Source organism: Hemitrygon akajei, unplaced genomic scaffold (assembly GCF_048418815.1).
Source record: "Hemitrygon akajei unplaced genomic scaffold, sHemAka1.3 Scf000034, whole genome shotgun sequence".
Taxonomy (NCBI): Eukaryota; Metazoa; Chordata; class Chondrichthyes; order Myliobatiformes; family Dasyatidae; genus Hemitrygon; species Hemitrygon akajei.
In genome coordinates, this window is record NW_027331920.1 from 528,131 (window position 1) to 548,702 (window position 20,572).

The window sequence follows — 20,572 nt, forward strand, 5'->3', positions numbered from 1 at the left end:
TCAGCTAACAAGTTCTATCGCCAACACAAGTAAAGCAGGTGATAATGGCCAACCTTGTCTAGTTGACCTTGTTAACTGAAATTATGTTGAAATTTGGCCATTTGTCACCACTTTAGCTTTGGGGTTAGTATTTAAGGTTTTAATCCATTTTATAAAAGATACTCCTAATCCATATTTTTCCAAAACCTTAGATAAAAAATCCCATTCCAATCTATCAAATGCTTTTTCTGCATCCAAAGCAACTGCTACACTCAATTCTTCCTTCTTTTGTGCCAAATGAATTATGCTAAGTAACCGAGTTACATTATCTGCCGATTGTCTATTTTTAATAAATCCTGTTCGGTCCATGTGTATTAATTTTGGTAAGTATTTAGATAATCTGTTAGATAAAATCTTTACTATTATTTTATAGTCCGTGTTCAACAAAGAAATAGGTCTATATGATGTTGGTTTGAAAAGATCTCTGTCTTTTTTTGGCAATACTATTAAAATAGCTGTCGAAAAAGATTTTGGAAGTTTATGCGTTCTTTCCGCCTGGTGTATTAACTCCATAAAAGGAGGAATTAATAAATCTTTAACTTTTTGTAAAATTCAGGCGGAAAACCATCTTCTCCTGGAGATTTATTACTCTGAAGTGATCCTAGAGCTTCTTCGACCTCTTTTAATGTAAAGGGCATATCTAATCCCTTCTGTTCTTCCAAACTCAATTTTGGGAGAGTTATTTGTGTTAAAAACTTTTCTATCTCAACAATATCATTTTGTGATTCTGATTGATACAATTCAGAATAAAAATTTTTTAAAGTTTATAAAGGTTTATAAATAATTTTATATACACTTGTTCTAATTGCATTTATCGTTTTGGAAGCATGATCTGTTTTTAACTGCCAAGCAAGAATCTTGTGTGATCTTTCACCGAGTTCATAATATCTCTGTTTAGTTCTCATAATTGCTTTTTTCTGTTCGGTATGTCTGAAGTGGATTATATTGTAGTTTCTTATTAACAAGTTGTCTTTGTTTTTCTTCTGTCATATATCTTTGAGATTCTTTTTCTAATTTTGTAAACTCTATTTCCAATTGATCTATATCTAGCATATATTCCTTCTTAATTTTAGAAGTATAACTTATTATGTGGCCTCTCAAATATGCCTTCATCGCTTCCCATAATATTAATTTATCATCAACTGAATGTGAGTTTGTTTCCAAAAAAACTTGAATCTGTTTTTTCATAAAATCACAAAAATCTTGACGTTTTAATAATATTGAATTAAATCTCCATCTGTAAATTGATTTCTCCTTATCCATCATTATCATTGTCATTATCAAGAGGGAATGATCTGACAATATTCTTGCTTTATATTCCATATTTTTCACTCTGTCTTGAATATTAGCTCATAGTAAGAAAAAATCTATCCTTGAATAAGTTTTATGTCTATTTGAATAAAATGAATAATCTCTTTCTCTTGGGTTAATTCTTCTCCATTTATCAATCAAATTTAAATCTTTCATCAATGATAAAGTTAATTTTGTTACTTTTGGTTTTGTAACAACCTTTGTTGACCTATCTAAAACTGGGTCTAGAGAAAAGGTAAATTCTCCACCTATTAATATTTTATCGTGTGCATCAGCCAAATTCAAAAAAGACTCGTGTATAAATTTTACATCGTTTTCATTTGGTGCATAAATATTCATAAGAGTCCATAGTTCTGAAAAAAAATTGACAATGTATAATTACATATCTTCCTGTAGAATCAATTAATACATTTTGTATTTTAATTGGTAAAGTTTTGTTGACCAAAATTGCAACTCCCCTCGCTTTTGAATTAAATGAAGCTGCTATAACATTTCCGACCCAATCTCTCTTTAATTTCTGAAGTTCTATCTCTGTTAAATGTGTTTCTTGTATAAAAGCTATATCTATTTTCATTTTCTTAATGTATGTTAAAATTATTTTTCTTTTCACCAGTCCATTAAGCCCATTAACATTAAAACTTAAAAAAATCAGTAAATTAGTCATTATTTTTAACTCTTATTAGTTATAGACGTGGTTACTCCAGTCTATAATAATACATAATATTTCAACTCTCATAGTACCATAGGGAATTATTTTAAAATTCTCCGTGTTGCTATGTGTCTCCCCTCCGATCATCTAGGCAAAGAAAGAAAGATAAAAGAAAAATAAAACCCCTGCTAATTTTGTGAATGAAAAAAAAAACACAACATTACCCCCCTCCGTTGTGCGGGTCATGGCAAACGCCATGATTACACACGTGAATCCCGTAGCGATCGATCCGAAGTTCACCCAGCTCCCCCGTAAGATGAAAAAGTATATATAAGAAAAAATAATATCACTACTCTCGATTAATATTTCTCAAATTTTTACCTGTATCATATAATTAAAAGTATATTTAAATATTATTCTGTCCTTAATGTCCATCAACTCACTTCAGTGTCCCTGTCTTCATCTTTAATCTGTTTCACTTTTAAATCTTTACTGTGACTAGTGAAAATTTGGGAGTTCTTGTGCAATCTCCTCTGCATCCCGATGATCAGTAAAGAATCTTCTTTTTCCGTCATCCAAAAAAATTATCAGTGTTGCTGGGTGGCACAATATAAATTTATAACCCTTTTCGCATAAAACATTTTTCGCTGGCTTAAATTTCTTCTTTCTCTTCAAAAGGTCATAACTTATATCAAGATAGAAAAGAACTGTTTTCCCTTCTATCATCAATGGCTCATTTTTCTTTCTGTCATATTGGGCAGCCGCCTTCAGGATCTTTTCTTTACCTTGATATCTTAAGCATTTTATCAAGATTGGTCGTGGGTTTTGATCTTAAAGCTCTGTGGACCCTTTCGATTTCAATCAACTGGGTTCCCTCTTCCATTTCCAAATTTTCCCGGATCCATTCTTCAAAAAATTTTATTGGATCCTCTCCCTCTATCCCTTCTTTTAAGACCAATAATTTTAATATTATTTCGTCTACTAAAATTTTCAAGCACGTCTATTTTTTCCAACAGTCGTTTTCTATCTGATATCCAGGGAAGAGTATTATCTTCCATTTTCTTCACTCTCTCAATAGTGTCTCCCGTTATTTCTTCCAGGTTTTCTTCCTTGACCATTTTCTCCTGTTTTTTCACCATTTTATCAAACATAGCCTTCATATTTTTAATATCTTCTTGTATTATTTTTTTTAATTCTTTTAAGTCATGCATTAATTGCACCAAAGAAGGAACTCTTATGTGTCCAGAATATCTTCCACCTCCAATCTCTTCCTGTTGTTCTTCTTTTACCTCCTCATCTTCATCTGTATGTTCCAGAGAATCCGAATCCACCGCGGGTCATTGTCACTTCCGCTTCCAATGTTAGCTGGGATTTGTAGTTCGATGTGCTCTTGTTTGCGCATGCACTTTCCTGCGCGCACGCGCAGTTCCTGTTGTTCCTCTTGGAGACTATTGATGCTGCGGGCGATTTCTGTTCTGTATTGCCGGATTGAGATGCACTTGAGTCCGATGCTTCTTCATGGTGGCCGGCTCAACTTGTACTATCTTCAAAGTAATAATGGTTTTCTTCTTTGTCTGTTTAGGAGGCATATCTAAGGAAAATCCTGAGTAGTTTAGACGTAGTTTTTAGGAAATATTTACTAACTTTTCTTCACTTAAACATTAATTTAGTAGTTTTTTTTACGGGAGAGCTGGATATCCGCGTCTCGATCCCACGTCATCATGTGACGTCCCTCCCCCCAAACAATTTGTGTGTGTTACTCTGCTTTAAATATACTCAATTATTTGGCCTCCACAGCTGCCTGTGGCAAATTCACTATCCTGTGGATAAAGGAATTCCTCCTCATCTCTGTCCTAAATGGACATCCCTATAGTCGGAGGCTGTGCTTACCGTTCTCGACCCACCCACATCCTCCCAACATCAACTCTCTCCCGACAGGTGTCAGAGAGATTTGCTGAGACCCTTCATCAGGACCTGTGTAGCTTGGATTACCAGCATCTGCAGATTTTCTCCTGTTTGATTTTTAAAGCAGAAGTTAATAAGTAAACTTCTTGATTAGTCAGAGTCTCAAAAGTTATGGGGAGGAAGCGGGAGAATAGGGTTGAGAGGGATAATAAATCAGCCATTCTTCTAAACTCCGGTGAGTACAGGCCCAGAACCATCAAACATTCCTCATATATTAACTCCTTCATTCCCGGAATTATTCTTGTGTATTTTCTGGACCCCCTTCAATGCCAGCACATGTTTTCCAATAGAAGGGACCAAAACTGCTCACAATACTCCAAGTGTGGTCTGACCAATGCCTTATAAAACCTCAGCATTACATCCTTGCTCTTGTACTCTAATCCTCTTGAAATGAAAGCAAACATTGAGTTTGCCAATCTTACCACTGACACAAACTGCAAGTTAACCTTCAGGGAATCCTGCACAAGGACACCCATGTCCCTTTGCACCTCTGATTATTGAACTTCACCCTGTTTACAGAATTGTATATGCCTTTATTCCTTTGACCAAAGTCGTACCTGCCTAAGTTTGTACCTGCCAAACTCTACCTGTGCTACAAGATCCTTATTACGTATACTGGTGCATTCAAATAAGACCATAAGACAAAGCAGCAGAAGCCGGCCATTCGACAGTTCGAATCTGCTCCGCCATTTTATCATGGGCTGATCCATTCTCCCATTTAGTGCCACTCCCCACCTTCTCACCATGACCTTTGATGCCCTGGCTACTCAGATACCGATCAATCTCTGCCTTAAATACACCCAATGACCTGGCCTCCACTGCCGCAAGAAATTCACAGATTCACCACCCTCTGGCTAAAAAAATTTCTTCGCATCTCCGTTCTGAATGGGCGCCCTTCAATCATTAAGTCATGTCCTCCCGTACTAGACTACCCCACCATGGGAAACAACTTTGCAACATCACCTCTGTCCATGCCTTTTAACATTCGACATGTTTCTGTGAGGTTCCCCATCATTCTTCTAAACTCCAAGGAGTACAGTCCAAGAGCGGTCAAATGTTCCACATATGTTAACCCTCTCATTCCCGGAATCAATCTAGTCAATCTTCTCTGAACCCTCTCCACTGTCAGAACATCCTTTCTTAAATAAGGAGCCCAAAACTGCACACAGTATTCCAAGTGAGGTCTTACCAGTTCCTTATAGAGCCTCAACATCACATCCCTGCTCATGAATGCCAACATTGCATTCGCCTTTTTCACCACCGACTCAACCTGGAGGTTAACCTTAAGGGTATCCTGCACGAGCACTCCCAAGTCCCATTGCATCTCAGACCTTTGAATTCTATCTCCATTTAAATAATAGACTGCCCATTTATTTCTTCTACCAAAGTGCATGACCATACACTTTTCAACACTGTATTTCATTTGCCACTTCTTTGACCATTCTCCCAATCTATCCAAGTCTCTCTGCAGACTTTCTGTTTCCTCAGCACTACCGTCCCCTCCACTTATCTTTGTATCATCAGCAAACTTAGCCACAAATCTATCTGTTCGATCATCCAAATCGTTGATATACAACGTAAAAAGAAGCGGCCCCAACAAGGACCCCTGTGGAACACCACGGGTAACTGGCAGACAACCAGAATGGGATCCTTTATTCCCACTCTCTGTTTCCTGCCTATCAGCCAATGCTCTATCGACGTACGTAATTTTCCCGTAATTCCATGGGCTCTTATCTTGTTTAGCGGCCTCATGTGCGGCACCTTGTCAAAGGCCTTCTGAAAATCCAAATACACAACATCCACTGCATCTCCCTTGTCTAGCCTACTTGTAATCTCCTCAAAAAATTTCAATGGGTTTGTCAGGCAGGATTTTCCTTTAAGGAAACCATGCTGAGTTTGGCCTATCTTGTCATATGCCTCCAGATACTCGGTAACCTCATCCTTGACAATTGACTCCAGAAACTTCCCAACCATTTCTCAAGCTAACAGGTCTATAATTCACTTTTTGCTTCCTTGCCCCTTTCTTAAATACCAGAGTGGCATTTGCAATCTTCCACTCCGCTGGAACCATGCCAGAATCTATTGACTTTTGAAAGATCATTGCTAATGCCTCCGCGATCTCCACAGCTACTTCCTTCAAAACACAAGGGTGCATTCCACCTGGTCCTGGAGATTTATCTACCCTTAGACTATTCAGCTTCCTGAGTACTTTCTGTGTCGTAATTGTGACTGCACACACTTCTCTTCACTGACACCCTTGAGTGTCCAGTATACTGCTGATATCTTCCTCAGTGAAGACTGATGCAAATACTCGTTCAGTTCCTCAGCCATCTCGTTATCTCCCATTACAAGATCTCCAGCATCATTTTCTATCTGTCCTGTATCCACTCTCACACGTTTTTTTATTCTTTATATACTTGAAAAAGCTTTTAGTATCTTCTATGATATTATTTGCCAGCTTCTTTTAATAGTTCATCTTTTCCCTCTTAATGGCCTTCTTAGTTTCCTTTTGTAAGCTTTTAAAAACTTTCCAGTCCTCTGTCTTCCCACTACTTTTTGCTTCCTTGAATGCCCTCTCCTTTGCTTTTACTTTGGCTTTGACTTCTCTTGTCAGCCACGGTTCCATTCTTTTTCCATTCGAAATTTTTTTCTTTTTTGGAAATCTGTCTTGCACATTCCTCACTTAACCCCAGCCACTGCTGCTCTGCGCTCCTCCCGCTAGTGTCCCTTTCCAGTCAACTTTGGCCAGTTCCTCTCTCGTGCCACTGTAATTTCTTTTACTCCACTGCAATACCGACACATCGGATTTCGACTTTTCTTTCTCAAATTTCACGGTGAACTCAATCATGTTACGATCACTGCCTCCTAACGGTTCCTTCACCTCAATCTCCCTAATAACCTCTGGTTCATTACACAGTATCCAATCCAGTACCTCTGATCCCCTAGTGGGCTCAACAACAAGCTGTTCTGAAAAGCCATCTCGTAGACATTCTACAAATTCTCTCTTTTGAGATCTAGTGTTGACCTGATTTTTACAATCCATTTGCATTTTAAAATCCCCAACAATTATCATAAACTGCCCTTCTGGCAAGCCTTTTCTATTTCCTGTTGTAATTTGTAGTCCACCTCACTGCAGCTGTTAGGAGGCCTGTAGATAACTGCCATCAGGGTCCTTTTACCCCTGCGATTTCTTAGCTCAACCCATAAAGATTCTTCCGATCCTATGTCATCGCTCTCTAATCATTTAATATCATTTCTTACCAATAAAACCATGCCACCCCCTCTGCCTACCTGCCTATCCTTCCGATACACCGTGTATCCTTGGCTGTTCAGCTCTCAGAGACATGCATCCTTTAGCCACGTCTCAGTGATGGCCACAAAATTATACCTGCCAATCTGTAGCTGTACGACAAGATCATCCACCTTATTCCTTATGCTGTGTGTATTTAACATACAATAATGTGTGTTTATTACACATTAAGTCCAGTAATGTCCAGTATATGATACTTTTTCTTTTGATTGCACTGCAACTCATCCCAGTGTCTACAAATTTGCCCCATCATCTTTACTGTTCACTATCTTAGATTTACTTCTGTTTTCCCCCTCCTCCACTCTATCATTCCGGTTTATCATCCCCCTGCCAAATTAGTTTAAACTCTCCCTAACAGCTCTATTAAACATTCCCGCTATGGTTCAGGTGTAACCCGTCCTTTTTGAACAGGTCATCCCCCTCAACAGCATCCGAAACGATATACTCGTTGCTGAGGGGGGCAGCCACAGGGGTGCTCTCCACTATCCGGGCATTTCCCTTCCCTCTCCTGACAGTCACCCAGTTTTCTGACCCCCGTAGCCTAGGGATGACTACCTCCCTGTAGCTCCTGTCTATCACCTCTTCATTTTCTCTAATAAGCAGTAGGTCATCAAGCTGCAGCTCCAGAGCCCTAACACGGTCTCCGAGGAGCTGCATCTCGGTTCACCTGGTGCAGATGTGGCTATCAGGGAGGCTGGAGGTCTCCCAGGATTCCCACATCTGACACCCTGGACAAAGCACTAACCCTGCAGACATGCTACCTAATTCTACAGGAATGAAAGAAAGAAAGATAGGTCTACTCACCCACTTACTTCGCCAAGCACACAAACTTGTGAAGCCGTTAGCTAGTGCTCCTCTGTCTGTCCGGGCCAATTTGCCAAGGGGAGAAAAAGAGTCGGTGCCTCGCTCTCGCCTCTTCCCGTTACCACCTAAGCCCGTTGAGACAAAGCCCTACACTCTGCTGCCACCCACTCCGCTGCCCGCTGTATAGGGTGGTCATCTTTTTAAACTCTCCACACTGTCCTGCGCAGTCTCGCCGTTCTTGTACGCGAAGTTTTTTTAAAAAAACTGCCTTCCTTCAGAATTTAGCTCCCACACTGCCCTTCTTGTCCCAATCTAAAAAAAAACACCGTCAGTCCTGTATTCATCAGCCTATTCCACACTGTCCACATGAAATTCAGCAAGGCCTTTGATGTCGATGATAGACCACACTTGGGGCATTGTCTGCATTTCCGGTTCCCGAATATGGGGAGGATGTCATTACACTGGACAGGAGGCTTCAGGAGGATGTTACCAGGACTGGGGGCTTGGGTTAAAAGCAGAGAGTGGATAAGCTTGGGCTATTCAGCTGTAGTGTAGGATGTTCAGGAATGACCCCTTATCGAGGTAAATAATTCATAAGGAGCTTAAGTATGACCCCTTATCAAAGTACATAATTCATAAGGAGCTTAAATAATGTTTCTTTTTCCAAGAAATGGGAGTACAGAACCAGACGCCTCAGATTGAAAGTGAGACGGGAAATTTTTCTGAGTGGTCTATCGGGTAACATTCTCACAGAGAGGGAGGTTGGTAAATGGAATTTGCCCTCAGACGCTGTACAAACAGGTAAAAATAAAATATTTTAAAATAAATTTGGGCAGGTACATAGATGGGAAATGGTTAGAGGGATGGGAGGGGGGGCAAACACACACAAATGGGCCATGCTCAAGAAGACATCTTAGTCTTACAGATTGATGAAGTGGGCCGTGAGTTCAACATCCGTCAAACCCTCCCAGGTCACCCTCCTGAGGAATCTCACCCCGGAGTCTGTCTGTGAAGTGTTGATGTGACGTCACGTCAGAGGGCAGCTCAGTGCCACAGAACAGACAAACTGGGTAAGGACGGCAGATTTCAATCCTAATTGGGAATTTGTGCCTATTTCTGTGGCCGTGCGTCACACTCTGATAATATATTGTGTGTGTGTGTGTGTGTGTGTGTGTGTGTGTGTGTGTGTGTGTGTGTGTGTGTGTGTGTGTGTGTGTGTGTGTGTGTGTGTGTGTGTGTGTGTGTGTGTGTGTTGATTGTGGTAAATATCCGTGTGGTGTGTATACACATTGAAGGAGAGTGTGCACATTGAAGAATTTGTATGTTACAGTGTGTCATCAGATGTCTGGTGTGTGTTGACAATGTGTCACACTTGATTGAGTTGTTTAAATGAATAAATGACTGTCTCTGAAGAGACTGGTTTCCAGGTTACTGAGGGACATAACAACGTACATTGCTGAGGCTCTGACTACAATCTGCCAATCCTTCCTGTGTATGTGTGTGAGGGAGCTTTGCCAGGCCTGTTATGCTGTGTGTGCTTCTCCCGAGATGAAATCTTGACCCGTGTCAATGCTTGTTGGTGTGTCCGAGCTCATTCTCACAATGCTTCAATGTAGTGGTCTGATCACCATAAAACATAGGAGCAGAATTAGGCCATTTGCCCATCGAGTCTGCTCCGCCATTCAATCATGGCTGATCCTTATTTTTCCTCCTCAGCCCCACTACCTTGTCTTCTCTCCGTAACATTTGATGCTGTGTTCAATCTAGAACCTATCAAGCTCTGCCTTAAATACACACAACAAGTTCCAGAAGTTCACCAGCCGCTGGCTCAAATTTGTTCACATCTGTTTTAAATAGATCACCCTGTATCTGGAGGCTGTGCCCTCTTGCCCTAAACACCACCGCCATGGGAAACATCCTTTCCACATCTACTCTGTCTAGGACTTTCAACATTCGAAAGGTTTCAATAGATTCCCCCTCATCTTTCTAAATTCCAGCGAGTACAGACACAGAGCTATCAAATGTTCCTCGTGTGATAACCCTTTAATTCCTGGAACCATCCTTATGAAATGAACCTTCTGCAATGCCAGCACATCTTTTCTTAGACGAGGAGCCCAACTTCACAATACACAAGGTGAGGCTTCACCAGTGCCTTATCAAGCCTCAGTATCACATCCCTGCTCTTGGATTGAATGCTATCTAAACCCCTTGAATTGAATGCTAACGTTGGATTTGCCTTCATCACCACTGTGTTCTGCAGAATGACTGCTAAGTCCATTTTCAACTCAGCTTATTGGGTTTTCTCCCCATTAGAATAAAAAATCTGCACATTATTTCTACGACCAAAGTGCATAACCATGCATTTTCCAACATTGTTTATCATTTGCCACTTTCTTTCCCATTTTCCTCATCAAAGTCCTTGTGCTGCCTAACTGTTTCCTCAACACTACCAGCCCCTCCACCAATCTTTGTATCATCTGCAAACTTGGAAACAAAGCCATCTACTCTAGGACAAGAGGGTATGAGTTCATGATTGAAGGACTTCCTTTTAGAACTGAGATCTGGAGAAATTACTTTAGTCAGACAATCTGTGGAATTTGTTGCCACAAGTAGCTGTTAACGCTAAGTCATATTTAAGGCAGATATAGGTAGGTTCTTGATTAGCCAGGGCATCAAAGGGTACTGTGTGAAAGTAGGGGAGTGGGGATGACGGGAAGAATTAGATCAACCCATGACTGAATGGTGGAACAGACACGATGGGCTGAATGGTCTATTTCTGCTCCTATATCTCATGGTCTATACCATCAGCTAGATTTTGATATACAATATAAAATGAAGGTGTCCTAAGACTGACCCCTGTGGAACACGAGTCACTGGCAGCCAACCAGAAAAAGATCCCTTTACTTTCATTCGCTGTTTCCTACCAATCAGTCAATGTTCTAACCATGCCTGTAACCTTTCTGTAATACCATGGCCTCTAAACTTGGTTACCACCTTTATGTGTGGCACCTTGTCAAAGGCCTTCTGAGATTCCAAATATACAACCTCCACTGCATCCCCTTTATCTATCCTGCTTCTAATCTCCTCAAAGAATCCCAACAGGTTTGTCAGGCAGGATATTCCCTATACAAAGCCATGCTGACTTGTTCTGTCTTGTCCAGTGTCACCAACTATTCCATAACCTCATACTTAACAACTGACTCCAATTTCTTCCCAACCACAGAGGAGAGGCTAACTGGTCAATAATTTCCTTTCTGCTGCCTTCCTCCTTACTTAAAGAGCTAAGTGACATTTGCCATTTTCCAGTCCTCTGGCACCATGCCAGGGTCCAGTGATTTTTGAAAGATCATTTGAAATGCCTCCACAATGCCTACTGCGACCACTTTCAGAACACTAGGGTGCAGTTCATCTGGTCCGGGTGACTTATGTACCTTTAGGTCTTTCAGCTTTTTGAGCACCTTCTCCCTTGTAATAGTAACTGCACTCACTTCTCTTCCCTCGCACTCTTCAACACCGGGCACAGTGCTAGTGTCTTCCACGGTGAAGACTTGTGCAAAATATTTGGTTTATCTGCCATCTCTTTATCCCGCGTTATTATAAATCCGGCCTCATTTTCTACCGGACCTACATCCACTCTCATCTCTGTTTTATTTTTTTACAATACTTGAAAAACAATTTGATATTGTTTGCTAACTTATTTTACAAAGACAGGTGTGTATAAAGGGCCTGAAGGATCATTGGAGACCAGAGTCACCCCAACCACAAACTGTACCAATTGCTACCTTCCGGGATACGGTGCCACAGCATAAAAGCCAGGAGCAACAGGCTCCGGGACAGCTTCTTCAACCAGGCCATCAGACTGATTAACTCGTGTGGACCCAACTGAATTTCTATGTCATATTAATCAGCCTGTTGGACATATTATTCATCATAAATTACTATAAATTGCACATTTCACAGTAAGATGGAGACATAACGTTAAGATTTTTATTCCTCATGTATATGAAGGATGTAAGTAATAAAGACAATTCAATTCAAATCAATTTCTTGTTTATTTTCCCCTCCAAGACATTCTTTTAGTTCCTCTCTGTAGGTATTTAAAAGCTTCCAAATTCACTGTCTTCCTACTAATTTTTGATTAGTTGTATTCCCTCTCTTTTGCCTTTACATTAACTTGTCTTCCCTTGTCAGCCAATGTTGTACTATTTTGCCATTTGAGTATTTATTTATGTTTGGAATACATCTATCCTTCACCTTTCTCATTTTCCCAGAAACTGACACCATTTCTGCTCTGCGCTCATCCCTGCCAACATCTCCTTCCAATTTGCATTGGCCAGCTCCTCTCCCAGACCACTGTAATTTCTTTCACTTCTCTGAAATACTACAATGTCGGACTTTACTTTCTCCTCATCAAATTTCAAGTTGAACTCAGTCATATTGTGAGCACTGCTTCCTAAGGTTTCTTTTAACTACTCACCTCTGGTTCAATACATAACACCCAATCCAGTAGAGCTGTTCCCTGAGTAGGCTCAACGACAAACTGCTCTAGAAAGCCATCACATTGCATTCAACAAACTCACTCTCTTGAGATCCTTTACCAAACTGATTTTCCCAATTGACCTGCATGTTGAAATCTCCCATGATTATCATAACATTATTCTTTTCATCAGCCTTTTCTATTTCCAGTTGTAATCTGTGGGCCTCATCCCACTGACTGTTGGGAGGCTTGTATATGACTGGTGTCAGTGTCATTTTTACTTTGGCAGTTCCTTACCTCAACCCACAAGGATTCAACATCTTCCAATCCTATGTCACATCTAGCTGCTGATTTACCAGCAGAGCCACGCCACCCCATCAGCCTTCCTTCCTTCCTCCAATACATTGTGTAACCGTGAACATTCAGCTCCCAACTACAACCGTCCTTCAGCCACGATTCCGTGATGGCCTCAACATCATACCTGACAATCTGTAATAGTGCAACAAGATCATCCACCTTATTTCTCATACTCCATGCATTGAGATATAACACTTTATGTACTGTATCTGCTACCCTTTTTAATTCTGCATCCCTAATGCACTGATAGTCACCCTGCTGGCTGCAATTTTCTCCTCGCATCTGTCCGCTCTATCTGGCAGTCTGACTGCACGCTATCTTTGCATTTTTACCATCAGTCCTATCCCTTCACTCCAGTTCCCGACCCCCCCCCCCAACCAAATTAGTTTAAACCCTACCCAACAGCTCTATGAAACCTCTCTCATGGGAATATTTTTCTCCGTCGGGTCGAGATGCGACCCATCCCTTATGAGCAGGTCATTCCTCCACCAGAACAGATCCCAATGATCCAAGAACCTGAATCCCTGTCCCCAGCACCATCTTCTCAGCCATGGTTTATCTGCCAAATTATCCTGTTTCTACCCTCACCAGCACGTGGCACAGGCAGCAATCCAGAAATTACAACCCTGGGGGTGCTGCTTCTGAGCTTTCTACCAAGCTCTCCAAATTCTATTTTCAGGACCTCTTTGCTTTTACTTCCTATGTAATTGGTCCCAAGTTGCAAAATGATAGCTGGCACTTGACCCTCCCTCTCCAAAATGCTGCAGACACGATTCAAGACGTCCCTGACCTTGGCACCTAGGAGACAACATACCATTCCGGTGTCTGATTCTTGTCCATAGATTCTCCTGTCTGTTCCCCGAACGATTCAGTCCCCGATCACTACTGCTCCCCTCTGCTCCCTCTAACAACAGTGAGATTTGCTGATCCAGAAGAGGGAATTCCTACGTCAGTCAGAGTCTGCACTCACAGTGCACGCAGGACTTGTGTATTTTCCTGACAATCCCATTCACCACACTGATACCCGTTTTTAGTCAGTATTAAATTCCCAGCATCTGTGGTAGGATTCAAATTCATGTCTTGGTGTGTTAGTGCATTTGCCTGGGATTGGAACACAGTGGTTCATCTGCCAGTCCCGTGTATTGGTTGTATTGTGACCCTGTGCTGGTGTGTTCAGTGGTCTGACATCTCCAGCTGACCATGTGACAGTGATGCCTCCTAGTCGGTGGGGTTGATGTGGAATAAACTTCAGTTCCCCTTCAGTCCATTATCGCAGCCAATCCTTGCTTCAACTTATAACTTAATTGTGTCTCATAAATAAGTAAAAATGAATCTTTGTAAATGTTACCTCGCTTAATTGTATCAAGTTTTTCTCTCAGCACTGTGTTCAACAAATAGGGGTGAACGAATTTTCCAACCGGCAGGGCCTCATCTGTCACTGACAATTCCTGGATATCGTCATTAATCCTGTAAATATTAAACTGCTGGTGATAAACTGAAATTTTTGAACTATTTTACAAATCTGTGCAGGGTTTCAGTAAAGAGCATGTCCTACCTTCTGTTCCGACGAGCTTCCTCCTGAAATAAATAAAAACACAAATTTGATTAGACTTGGACTTACTGTCCACATCGTTGACCGATTCATTGCAGTTTAATTTACGATTAATTATGCTGAGAATCCATTGCTTAAAGATTGTATGTTGCTGATAAAGGATCGAATATCAATCTCCGATATTTAGAATGTCATCAGCGGAAAGATTGGAGGTTCGTCATGCAAGGAGAACACTCTGTGTGAGGACACCAGCAGCGGCAATTGATTTGGTAGAATTGGCCTCTGTGCTGTGTTAATTTCAAATATACCACTGTTCATTTAGTTCAATTTGCCAGAAACAAATTCAAATTTAATCACTTACCTTGAGAAATATCACACCATCTTTTTGATCCATCTGCTCCTTTAACTTCAAGATTTCCTCCTGAATAAACCTGATATTCTCTTGAATCTCTCGAAGATTTTTCTCCATTGGATTAAGAATCCTCTTCTCTTCTTCCCTGAGATCCCTGAGTAAACTCTGCTCTTTCTCAGTGATAATCCGACGCAATTCAGCAATCTGGGATGTGATGTGGGACTGAACACTGTGTGACTGTTTCTGTCGAATGAAAGGTGAAGGTTAGTTTACTGTATTGCTGTGTTGTATTTCCTTATGACATAAAAGTGACCATTCGGTCCATTCAGGTCCATACTACTTCTGAGACATTCCCGTCAACTCCATTTCCTCACGCTTTCCTGAAACCTATTCTCCCTCAATGACCCATTAACTCCCACCTGATTCACATACACCCTCCCCCACCTTCACATGGTTAATTGTAATTAACCATTCATCCAGCATGTCCTTGGGATGTGTCTGGTCACAGGGAGAACATGCAAACTCCACACAGACAGCACCAGAGATCAGGATCGAACCCAGGTCACTGGAGCTGCGATACTCGGCTATTCTGCATTAAATGGAGTAAAACTCGACAGTAATATCAGAAATTCCGCTCAGGAAGCCTCACCCGAACTCCGGAAATCTTCTCTTTCTGTTGCTGCTCCTTTTCCTGGAAGTCTGATTTCTTTTTTGTGAGAGAGTCTAAGGAAGATTTTAGCTGATCCTGGAAATCAGAGAGTGAAGGAAATAGAAACAAAGATGCATCAAAAGAAACAGGTGATCAAACCCGATTATCACACAAAATGCCGGAGGAACTCAGTGAGTCAGGCAGCATCTATTCAGGGGAAATAAACAGACGGTGTTTCGGGATGAGACCCTTCATTGGGACTGGGAAGGAATGGGACAGAAGCCAGAATAAAAAGGTTGGGGATGAGAACCAGCTGACAGGTGACGGGTGAGACAACGTGAGGGGGTACGTGGGGGAGGGTGATGAAATGAGAAGCTAGGAGGGGACAGGTGGAAGCGGCAAAGGGCTGGAGAAGAAGGAATCTAATAGGAGAGGACAATCGACCATGGAAGACACGGGAGGAACTGGGCTATTTGCGGCCCTGAATCGTGAAGAGGGAGGAGGTTAGGAGTCAGGTGTAGCACTTGTCCCGCTTGCAGTTGTCAGTGTCAGGAGGGAGATCAGTGTGGAGGAGCGAGTGGATCAAGGCGATACAGTACGTGGAGCGCGATCCATATACAGAGTGGAGAGTTGTGGGGTGCGGGGGTGGGCTGTGGGACGGAAAGATACTTGAATCCCGTTGGAGATGGCGGAAGTTGCAAAGAATGAATTGTTAGTTATGTAGGCTCGTGTGATGGTATGTCGGACAAAGGAAATGTGTTAAGTATTAAATTAACGTTAGTTTTTACCATGTAGATTTTAACAGCTTCTTTAATCGGCATGAAGCGGTGCTCTCTGTGTTCCTGCGAGTCTCTACAGACCAGACAGATCAGTGTCTTGTCCGTTTCACAAAACAGCTTCAGTTCTTCCTCATGTTCCTCGCAGTGACGTTTACTTTCCTTCCCTTTCGGATTCAGGTGTAAATTTCGAACTTTTTCAGTCAGATTTGCTAAGGCCCGATTCACCCTGAGGGTGCGGTCAGCAAACACCTCTCTACAATCCGGGCAGGAGTTTCTCTCCTCCCTTTCCCAATACTGTGTGATACAAGAGCGACAGAAGTTGTGTCCACACTCCAGTGACACCGGATCGTTGAAGAAATCCAGGCAGACGGGACAAACTACCTCCTCGCTCAAACTCTCGACCGATCCTTTCGAAGCCATGTTAACTCTCAGCACTTCCTGATTCAGAATGCTTTCACTTTCGGGGAGCTGCTGATCCCCTGCAGTACCGCGATTGTCCACTACACGCGCTGCAGTCTCGGGGAATGAACATGGTTTTACTGGATGTGTTCTGTGGAAATTCTGGCCATTTCTTTGTTGAGTGTGGGATCAAAAACACATTAAACGGACAATAGATAAGAAAACGCGCCATGGACTGTCTAAGCCCGGCTACGAGCGGAGGAGGGTTGGGCATATGGCTTACAACCCCATCTCTTAAAAACCTAGAGCGACAAAAACGTCAGCTGAATCTCCAAAGGCCCCATCCCTGCGGTCGGAAGGACGTTCCCCTGGAAGACGATTGAAGTCCTGCGCTGAAAGGAGAAGCCATGTCCCCCCCTGGGGTGGTTCACTACTACAATAACTGTGTGGCTTCCTCAGCCAACACGGCCACTCCCTGTCCAGTGTAGAAGATCCCTGTAGTTCCAATGGTGTCCCTGTAGTCTGGAATGTGTCAGTCGGCAGCATTCCTGTACGACTGGGCTTCGCAAACATTTTTATGCCAAAGACCAATACCAGTAACCGTGGACCCCAGGTTGGGAACCACTGCTTTCCGGACATCTCGATGTGATGGCAGGCCAACAAGTTTCGGGGGTCTTTCCCCGAGTTGATGATCTTCCAGCAGCACTCGCTGTCCGTTTTCCTGCGCGTCCTGGGAGCAGCCCGAGGATCAGTGAGCCTTCTGTCACGCAGCTGCTGTGGCACAGGCCCTTGCATCTTTCTCTACAGATCTTCGCCAGCCCACAGTCCGCAAAGAGGTGAGTGACCGTCTCGTCTCCACTGTGGTAATCTCGGGGCAGCGCGCTGTGGGAGTGATCTCCGGGCATGCAGCAAGGATCAGACTGGGGGGGGGCCCTCTCGCCGCCAGACAGGTGAGGTCCTGGTGCCTGTTGGTCAGATCTGGTGATGAGGCATTCTGCCAGATGGTCTGGACTGTCTGCTCAGGGAACCACTCCACTGTGTCCATCCAGTCCTTCTCCTGCAGTAACTGCAGGACATTCCGTGCTGACCACTGTCTGGTGTTCTTGTGGTCAAAGCTGCTGGTCTGAAAGAACTGTCACCAATTTCATTAACACATGGTTCACATGGAGAAGCTTCCTGATTGAGACAGACGCAGGCTCACAGGGTATTTACAGGGTAGGGGCAGGAATGATGTTTCTCCTGGCTGGGCAGAGGAACCAGGGATCACAGACTCAAAATCCGAGATCACCTCAGCAGGACTGAGATGAGAAATTTCCCCAACACAGTGCGGTGAATATTTGGAGTTTTCTCCAAAAGTTTTCTAAATTAAACTGACATATTTAGGGGCTCGGCGATGTTGGGAACGTTGCAGGAAAGTGGCGCTGAGGTCAAAGGTCAGCCATGTTCTGAATGAGGGGCAGAACAGCAGAACCGGCCGAATGGCAACGCCTGCTCCTGTTTCTTATTTTCTAAATCACGAGTTTACCTTTGCGGCTTGTTCTCCCTTGGTCTTCAGCCTGTCCGATTGCACAGGGGAGCGGTGAGAGCTCCAGAGATCCATCAGCAGCCGCTGCGGTTATTTTATGCTCTTGTTATTTATCCTGTTTCTGTATTTGCATTTGCACAGTTTGTTACCTTCAGCACTCTGGCTGATCTTTCACTGCCTGCTTCTGTTATGGTCACTATTCTATACTTTTTCTAAATGCAGGAAAATGCTTCTCGGTGTTGTATGTGGTGATTTATCTGTACTCTGATAATAAAATTTATTTTGAAATTTGAGTTTCGGGGAACTTGCTTTGATTCTGAGAACAAAATGTGACTGACATCTCCAGCTCCGAGTAGCAGCCCGTCCTCACACACTCTCAGCCATTCAGCGATCACCGCTGGGAGGAGAACCAAGGGAGAACAAGGCGCAAAGGTAAACTCGTGCTTTCGAAAATAAGAAACAGGAGCATGCCTGGCCATTCGGCCCGTTGCGCCTGTTCTACCCTTTCCTCAGAATACTCGATCTTTAACATCAGCGCCACTTTCCTGCAACGTTCCCATCATCACTGAGCCCCGAAATTTGATTTTTGAATTTAGAAAACTTGTGGAGAAGATTACAAATATTCACCACAATCTGGGTGAGGAAATCTCTCCGGATCTCAGCCCTGCCGAGGTGACCTCGGAATTTGAGTCTCTGACCCCCTTGTTGATCTCCCACCCCCACCCCCCAGGGAAATCATCTTTCTTGCCCCTACCCTGTCAATACCCTGTGAGTCTGCGCCTGTTTCAGTCAGACCACCTCTTATTTCTCTAGTTTTGAGACAGGCCCAGTCATTGTAATCTGTCTGAGGACACTACCACAACCCAAAAATCAATCTGGGAAACTTCTTCATTCCCTTTATCTGATAGACTGCCTCTGGGACGGGGACCAGACCTGTGCACAGTGTTCCACGCAGGCTCTCAACAGGACCCCATATACCTTCAGAGGAGATTTTTATTCTTGTATTAGACCATAAGACCATTTTCCATATCATGTCTGCTCAGCCATTTCATCATGGCCGATCCATTTTCCCCTCTCTACAGCAATCGCCTGCCTTCCCCTCCCCCTCCCTGTATCCCGTCATGCCCTGACCAATCAAGAATCAATCAACCTCTGTCTTAAAAATACATAATGAATTGGCCTCGCAAGCTGCCTAAGGCAAAGATATCCACAGATTCAGTTCTCCCTGCTACAGAAAATCTCCTCATCTCCGTTCCAAAAGGACACCCTTCTATTCTGAGGCTGTGTCCTTAGACATGCCCACCAGAGGAAGCACCTTCTCCACATTCACTCCATCAAGCTCTCTCAGTATTCAATAGGTTTCAATTAGGTCACCCCTCATTCTTCTGAATTCCAGTGAATTCAGACCCAGAGCCATCGAACAATTTTCATATAACAAGCCATTTAATCCTGGAGTCATTTTCATGAACCACATTTGAACTCTGTCAAGTCTCAGCACACCCTTTCCAAGATAAGGGGCACAAAACTGCTCTGAATACTCCAAGTGAGGCTTCACCAGTTCTTTATACAGACTCAACATTACATCTTTGCATTTATAGTCTTGTCCCCTTCAAATGAATGGTGACATCGCATATGCCTTCCTCACCACAGACTCCTGCAAATTAACCTTCGATGAATCCTGCGCAAGGACTCCCAAATCCTTTTGCATCTCAACTTTTGAAATTTCTCCCCATTTAGAAAATAGTCCATAAGACCATAAGAACCGTAAGACAGAAGAGCAGAATGAGGCCATCAGGCCCATCTAGTCTACTCCACCATCAATCATGGCCAATCCTTTGTTTTAAATCTCCTCCCCAACCCCAGATCCCGGCCTTCTCCCCGTAACCTTTGATGTCATGTCCAACCAAGAAGCTGTCAATCTCTGCGTTAAATACACCCAACGACCTGGCCTCCACAGCTTCATGTGGCAACAAATTCCACAAATTCACCAACCTTTGTCTAAAGACATTTCTTTGCATCTCTATTTTGAAACGACGCCCCTCTATCATGAGGCAGTGCCCTCTTGTCCTAGACTCCCCCACCATGGGAAACATCCTTTCTATATCTACACTATCTAGGCCTCTCACCAGGACCCCACATACCTTCAGAGGAGATCTTTATTCTTATGTTCAAACCTTCCTTCCCATTCAATGCTCTTCATTTAATATCGAACTCAAACAGTGAACAGACACAACACAGCCTCAGCCATGAATTTAAAGGGCAGGTGTTGCAACAGTTTGAGCTTCATACCGGGGGCCACGGAGCAAGCACGGTGTCACAAAGGGAGGAATGTGGGAGTGTTGTATGTCTAAGCCCAGCTGTGTGTGTTTGTGTATCAGAATCAGGTTTAATATCACCGGCATAT